Raw genomic sequence first — 7,337 nt, 5'->3', positions numbered from 1 at the left:
TTTTCACAGTGACCTAATATTATTACAGTACTAGCCTAATGAAGTTTTGCTAAATATAAAAGTAATCAAATGTAAACAGGCACATCACCTGTTTTTAAACCCTTCATATTAACAGAATTTTCAGAATTTGTGTATTCATATCTGTAAAGTGTAATGCATTTGTAAGTAATATGGTTTCTTTCTGTATAAAAAAGTTCTGCCTGACAAAAAACATTATTTTAACACTCATGTTCTAATTTTAACTGTGTTGTGTTGCTTTCTGCAGGACAGCGTTTTGTGCTTAAACTAAAGGAATCTATAAAGTCTACAAAGAAATTTAATTATTTTAATATATTCTTACCTTAAAATGAACAGTTGTGTTTGGTTTGGTATTTTAGTAGAGTATACATGTGAATTAAACACTGCCTCATTATTTTTCTTTTTACGTTTTTTTTTTTTCATGTCATGATTGTACAGCACTTCACTGATAATTTTACAGACATTATTACAGTGTAATAAAAACAGAAGCTGTATCCATCCTTGCAGTTATTATTCAAGACATAACCACGCCTCCTGAATCTGAGCTCATACCCACAGGGCATAAGAACAAGGAGGGAACTTAAAGGCAAGCACCCAGGCCTTCAGAGGGATGGGCAATACAGAGCATGCAGCTCACTTCAAATTTAATGATGTTTGTATTTATAGTTTGGGTAACTGGGCTCAGTCCATCAACATGTAAAGCTAACCCAGTCAGCTGCAGGCTGTGGACTGAGCGTCAGTTATCTAGTCTTTACTTGAATGGAGACTTTATAATAGGAGGGATTTTTTCTTTTCATTTCTACACGAGATCAGAGCAGAACACCTACACCAGACAGCCACTCCAGCCACAGTGCACGGGGAGGTCTGTCTATGAGTGTGGAGTGAACAGCTGCAGAGAGCATTTCAAAGTGATCTTAACAATCAAATAGCCACCTTTTGCAGTCAAGTGCTTCATTTGTATTAGTGAGAGTTGCAAATTCTAACTGAAACAAGAGAAAATCTCATTTTGTTCGAATTTTGTGTGTCTTATGTTTCTAAACAGCATGGATTTCAGGGAGCTGCGCTTCGCCCGTGCAATGGAGTTCACCATCCACGAGATCAACAACAGAACAGATCTGCTGCCGGGAATCACGTTAGGATACCAGATCCACGACTCGTGCGCTGCAGTGCCGATGTCTGTTAAAGTTACGTTTCAGTTTGCAAACGGCATGGAACCATTTTACAATGATACTGATTCCTGTTCAAAATCTGCAGCCGCCGCTGTTCCTGCTGTGGTGGGAGAGTCTAATTCCTCCCCCTCCATCAGTATGGCTAGAATGCTGGGTCTTTTTGGAATTCCGCAGGTGACTGTATAGGCTGCACCAAACACTGTAATATTAAAATCTAGTTCGCTATTATTCGAGACAGGATAATGATTTTAAAATGTAGTCAAATATATGGTAATAAACAAAGTTATGTCCATTACTTTAGGCGTTTAGTAGAAGAAACACATCAAAGACCTAAAATAAACGCACGAATTCAAAGAACCAACTCAAATAATGTTTTCATCCCTTTTTTCTACATTGAATAACAGGTGAGTCACTACGCAACCTGCGCATGTCTGAGCGATAAGCGTCAGTATCCTGCCTTCCTCAGGACCGTGCCTAGTGACCAACACCAAGCGGCCGCACTGGCAAGAATGGTCAAGCATTTTGGCTGGACATGGATTGGGGCAGTGCGCAGCGACACAGACTACGGAAATTATGGAATGGCGTCGTTTCTAAAAGCTGCGCAGGAGGAGGGAATCTGTGTGGAGTACTCCGAGGTGTTTTACAGAACAGATCCTCGTAGTAAAGTGGAGAGAGTGGCGAACGCCATCCGGAGATCAACAGCCCGGGTAGTAGTAGCGTTTATTAACGCAAGCGAAATGAGAGTTCTCTTGGAAGTGCTGACAAGACAGCCGCCGCCTCCCCTTCAGTGGATAGGAAGCGAAACTTGGATCACCCATCCAGATTTTCGAAAATATAACATGTGCGCTGGGGCGATAGGATTTGGGATCCCCCGCTCGGTGATTCCAGGTCTTCGTGAGTTTCTTCTGGATCTCTCTCCAGCACAAGCACTGAAATCTCCTCTGCTAACGGAGTTTTGGGAGAGCTCGTTCAGCTGTAGCCTAAAAGGCTCCTCGGGGGGCGCGCGGGAATGTGACGGCAGTGAGGATATCCGCGCGCTGCAGAACCCGTATACAGACACGTCCCAGCTGCGCATCACTAGCATGGTGTATAAAGCTACGTATGCCATAGCGCATGCCATCCACGGTGTTATCTGTAATGACACGCAGTGCGACAAGAGCGCTAAATTCACACCATGGCAGGTATAAAACTGATATTTTTTTAAACAGCCCTTTATCTTGTCTTATAATCTCAGTAAACATGGTTTAATTGTATATATTGTATATTATAATGCATCCATATCATGTCCGTTATTTGGGCCGCAAAATTCTCCTCATGGCAGGTATGAAAGTACTGCCTAAAGATCTCCCTGCCTTGCCTTCGAAGTTGAAATAAGCACAGTATTTCTGTATAAGCTAAAATAGCATATGGCAAGTATATCAATCAGTTAGTGACCATGTTGAATGGATGTTAAATAACAGCACTTTTTTTCTATTTATATTAATCCAGATACTCGACCAGCTCAAGAAAGTGAACTTCACTACAAAGAATGGTTATCAGGTCACGTTTGACTCCAACGGCGATCCTGTAGCCGTCTATGAGCTCATAAACTGGCAGGTTACAAAAGATGGCTCTGTTGATTTTGTCACAGTTGGTCGTTATGACTCATCTAAACCAAGAGGACAAGAGATAAGTATGAGCAGAGCTATCAGCTGGCTGGGGGGACAGACTGAGGTACATTAAAACACCTCCAGAACTGTTTAAGTAGAGCAAGAAAAACATTAATGTATGCACTGCACTTCTACACATCTTCTTTCACATACTGTGAATGATTTGCTTTTGTCTTTTGTTTTTCAGGTGCCAAGATCTGTGTGCAGTGAGAGCTGTCCTCCAGGAACCAGGAAGGCTGTGCAGAAAGGAAAGCCAGTCTGCTGCTATGACTGTATACCATGTGCAGAAGGAGAGATCAGTAATAAGACAGGTTGTGTACCAATATTATTGTCTTTTTAACTCTCTTCAGATTCTGCCTAATATAAGGTTATGCTTTTCCTGTATATCAGAAAAGTCACTTTTGTTATGGAATTGAATGCTTTATTATATGCTTTTTCTATCTATTTGACATTCTGAAAATCATTTTTTGAATCACTCAGACTCGTTGAACTGCATACGCTGTCCTCCTGAGTTCTGGCCCAATTCCCAGCATGACAGCTGTCTACCCAAGCCTGTGGAGTTTCTCTCCTGGGACGACACTCTGAGCATCATCCTGACAGCGTTCTCCCTCACTGGGGCCTTCATAGCTGTATGTGTGGCTGCTGTCTTTTATAAACACAGAATCTCCCCCATCGTCCGAGCCAACAACTCAGAGCTGAGCTTCCTGCTGCTCTTCTCTTTGGCCCTCTGTTTCCTCTGCTCACTTACTTTCATTGGCCGGCCCTCTGAGTGGTCCTGTATGCTGCGTCACACAGCGTTTGGGATCACCTTCGTCCTCTGCATCTCCTGTGTTCTGGGGAAAACAATAGTGGTGTTAATGGCCTTCAGAGCTACACTTCCAGGCAGTAATGTCATGAAATGGTTTGGGCCTCCACAGCAGAGACTCAGTGTTCTTGCTTTCACTCTCATACAGGTCCTTATTTGTATTCTTTGGTTGACAATTTCACCCCCTTTTCCCTTTAAAAATCTAAAGCACTACAAGGAAAGAATTATTTTAGAATGTGAATTAGGTTCAGCTATAGGTTTCTGGGCTGTGCTGGGTTATATAGGATTTCTGGCTCTTTTCTGTTTTTTTTTGGCTTTTCTAGCTCGGAAGCTGCCTGATAACTTTAATGAAGCCAAGTTCATCACATTCAGCATGCTCATATTCTGTGCAGTGTGGATCACCTTTATCCCAGCTTATGTCAGCTCTCCAGGAAAGTTCACTGTAGCTGTAGAGATATTTGCTATTCTGGCCTCAAGCTTTGGTTTATTTATTTGTATTTTTGCTCCCAAGTGTTTCATAATCATGTTTAGACCAGAGCAGAATACCAAGAAACACCTTATGGGTAAAGTACCCTCCAAGTCTCCTTAAGATTCTCACACAAATTGCACTTGTTTCCCTGTAGTTAAATTTTTTATTCATTTTTAGCACTTTAGCAATAAGGTGCAATGCCAAATTAAACATAATTTTTATTATAAGTGCCTTTCAGCACTTTCAATTAATGCTTCTATACAAACATGGAATTTGTACGATTGCTTTAAGAATATATTTCATATTACATGTGATATTCAACAAGTAGTGGGAGGTTTCTATCTGTGATTTGTTGGTTAGGACTCTTTTCCATATCACTCAGTGCAATATTAATCTAATTACTGTAATTCATCTAATTTCATGACTTTATGTAAAAGAACTGGCAATTTTTGTTGACAAGTCCAATTATGGTGCATAAGCTAAAAACTTGGATGAAGCATATATATTAAGTGGGAGAACAAGCTATTGGAAAGCATTCTGTCAAACAGGAGAAAAACTGGTTAAACACACTGTTTATCACAGGTCTACCAGGTCTTTGGTAGCTGGTTCACATTTTTATGATGAATAACGAAAAATTAACACACCTGACATACTTGAAATGCATATAAATAATTATGTATTTGACCTTCTTCTGTACTTTGATGCATTATTTACGAGAGGCATTGTTTAGTATCTAGTAGCAGAGGAGATGTTGAACTATAAGGCAGACGTGTGTCATTCCACATTCAAAGTCACTTAAATCCCCTTTCTTCCCCATTCTGTTCTGATGCTCGGTTTGCGCTTCAGCAAGTTGTCTTGACCACCTCTACATACATAAATGTATTGAGTCGCAGCCATGTGATTGGCTGATTAGCTATTTGTGTTAACAAGCAATTGAACAGATGTACCTAATAAAGTGGCCGGTGAGTGTATGTATATATATATATATTGCACAATACCATACAAAAACCACTTCCCTGAAGACAGATGGATCTTTAGAAAACCATTTAAATAAATGAGACGTGTGATTCTGAAAAGTTATTTTATAGTTGAAAGAACTTCCATATATTGTAAAGGTTCTAGATAGAACTAACTTAAATATTATATTTACACTCCCAAAAATCATCTTTTTAAAGCCCATTCATTTTACAAGTGTGCAAACAATTATAAATCAAATAGGTGGCTGCTTTGTTATGTTACTCCTCTCACATGACATTTTTATCTATTACATTTTCTGAAGAAAATATTAATGACAGTTAATTGTTTTTTTATGTTTTATTGGTGTTAGATATGTAGAGCTTTACTGACCCCTGGCTGCTTTGTTCATAGAAAACAAGCCTTCATGTCATTTTAGTGCTACAAACCCAGGCAGCACATCTATATATGCTTTTTCTACCAAGAATTGAACTTTGCCTTTTGCTGTTTCAATTCTGCTCATCTGGAAAGGCCTTTTTCTAGATTTTGGACCATGTATGCTTTAATTTGCTTCTACTGAGTGAAAAGAGTAGATCCAAGGTAAGGAGCTGATCTTGGCCTGCAGTCAGCATTCCGATTAATTCCGAAATTGATGAATTGGGTTGAGATTAGAGATATGTAACTGTTATTTGGCATGTTGGGCCTATGTGCTGTTTGATGAGATGGGCTGTTTTCAACCCCTTACTTCCTTCAATGTACGCCAGCGCAGAGGAGGGAACTTTGGCAAAATCTTGCTGTTTTGGATGTATGATAGTTTGAATATATAAAAACTGGTTCTGCTACCTTAAATTCACTGCAATCTTAGATTTACTGACACATTAAATTCATTCCTACACTAAATTCAGTTCTACCTTAATTGCAGTTTAACCTTACATTCAATGCTATTTTGCATTTGTGCCACCTTAAATTTACTGCCACATTAAATTCATTGGCACATTTAAATTTATTGATTTACTGACAAATAAATTCCTCTCCATGGATCACCACCTTATCGTGGTGGAGAGGTTTGTGTGCTTGAATGACCCTAGGAGCTATGTTGTCTGGAGCAAAAGCTCCTGGTAGGGTCTCCCATGGCAAACTGGTCCTAGGTGACAGGCCAGACAAAGTGTGATCCATAAACCACCTCTATGAAAACAAGAAACCAGGACTTTTGTACCCTGCCCGGAACAAGGTTTCCGGGGCCCCACCCTGGAGCCAGGCCTGGGGGAGGGGCTCACCAGCAAGCGTCTGGTGGCCGGGCATTCACTCATGGTGCCCGGCTGGGCCCAGCCCGAAGGAGCTACATGAGTCCCCCCTCCCATCGACCCACCACCGATGGGAGGGGCAGTAGTAGGGGTGCGGTGCATTGTGGATCGCGCAGTGTCCAAAGGCGTGGGCCTTGGCGTTCTGATCCTCGGTTGCTGAAACTGGCTTTTGGAACTTGGAACGTTACCTCACTAGTGGGGAAGGAGCCTGAGTTGGTGGGCGAGGTCGAGAGATACCGGCTAGATATAGTCGGGCTCACCTCAACACACAGCTTGGGCTCTGGGTCCAATCTCCTTGAGAGGGGCTGGACTTTTTTCTTTTCTGGAGTTGCCCATGGTGAGAGGCGGCGGGCAGGTGTGGGCTTTCATATAGCCCCTCGACTCGGCACCTGTATGTTGGGGTTTTCCCCGGTGGATGAGAGGGTAGCTTCCCTTGTCCTGACTGTTGTCTGTGCTTATGCACCGAACAGCAGTTCAGAGTACCCAGCCTTCCTAGAGTCCTTGGGAGGGGTGCTTGAAAGTGCTCCTCCTGGAGACTCGATTGTCCTACTGGGGGAATTCAACGCATACGTGGGCAACAACAGTAAGACCTGGAGTGGTGTGATTGGGAGGAATGGCCTCTCTGATCTGAACCCGAGTGGTGTTCAGTTTTTAGACTTCTGTGCAAACCACAGTTTGTCCATAACGAACACCATGTTTGAACACAAGGATGTCCATAAGTGCACATGGCACCAGGACACCCTAGGCCGCAGTTCAATGATTGACTTTGTAGTCGTGTCATCGGACTTGTGGCCATGTGTATTGGACACTCGGGTAAAGAGAGGAGCTGAGCTGTCAACTGATCACCACCTGGTGGTGAGTTGGATCAGGTGGTGGGGGAAGATGCCAGTCAGACCAGGCAAACCCAAACGTATAGTGAGGGTTTGCTGGGAACGTCTGGCAGGAGAACCTGTCAGATTAATCTTCAAC

General features: G+C 42.1%; 1 pseudogene; it reads left to right on the top strand.

The window, feature by feature from the left end:
* The first annotated feature begins 668 nt into the window (after nucleotides 1–668).
* LOC108433997 lies at nucleotides 669–3,980 on the top strand (annotated as a pseudogene).
* The last annotated feature ends 3,357 nt before the right edge of the window (nucleotides 3,981–7,337 follow it).

Source organism: Pygocentrus nattereri, chromosome 7 (assembly GCF_015220715.1).
Source record: "Pygocentrus nattereri isolate fPygNat1 chromosome 7, fPygNat1.pri, whole genome shotgun sequence".
Classification (NCBI taxonomy): domain Eukaryota; kingdom Metazoa; phylum Chordata; class Actinopteri; order Characiformes; family Serrasalmidae; genus Pygocentrus; species Pygocentrus nattereri.
Note: the sequence above shows the minus strand (reverse complement) of the source record. Positions and strands in the feature narration are given on the sequence as shown.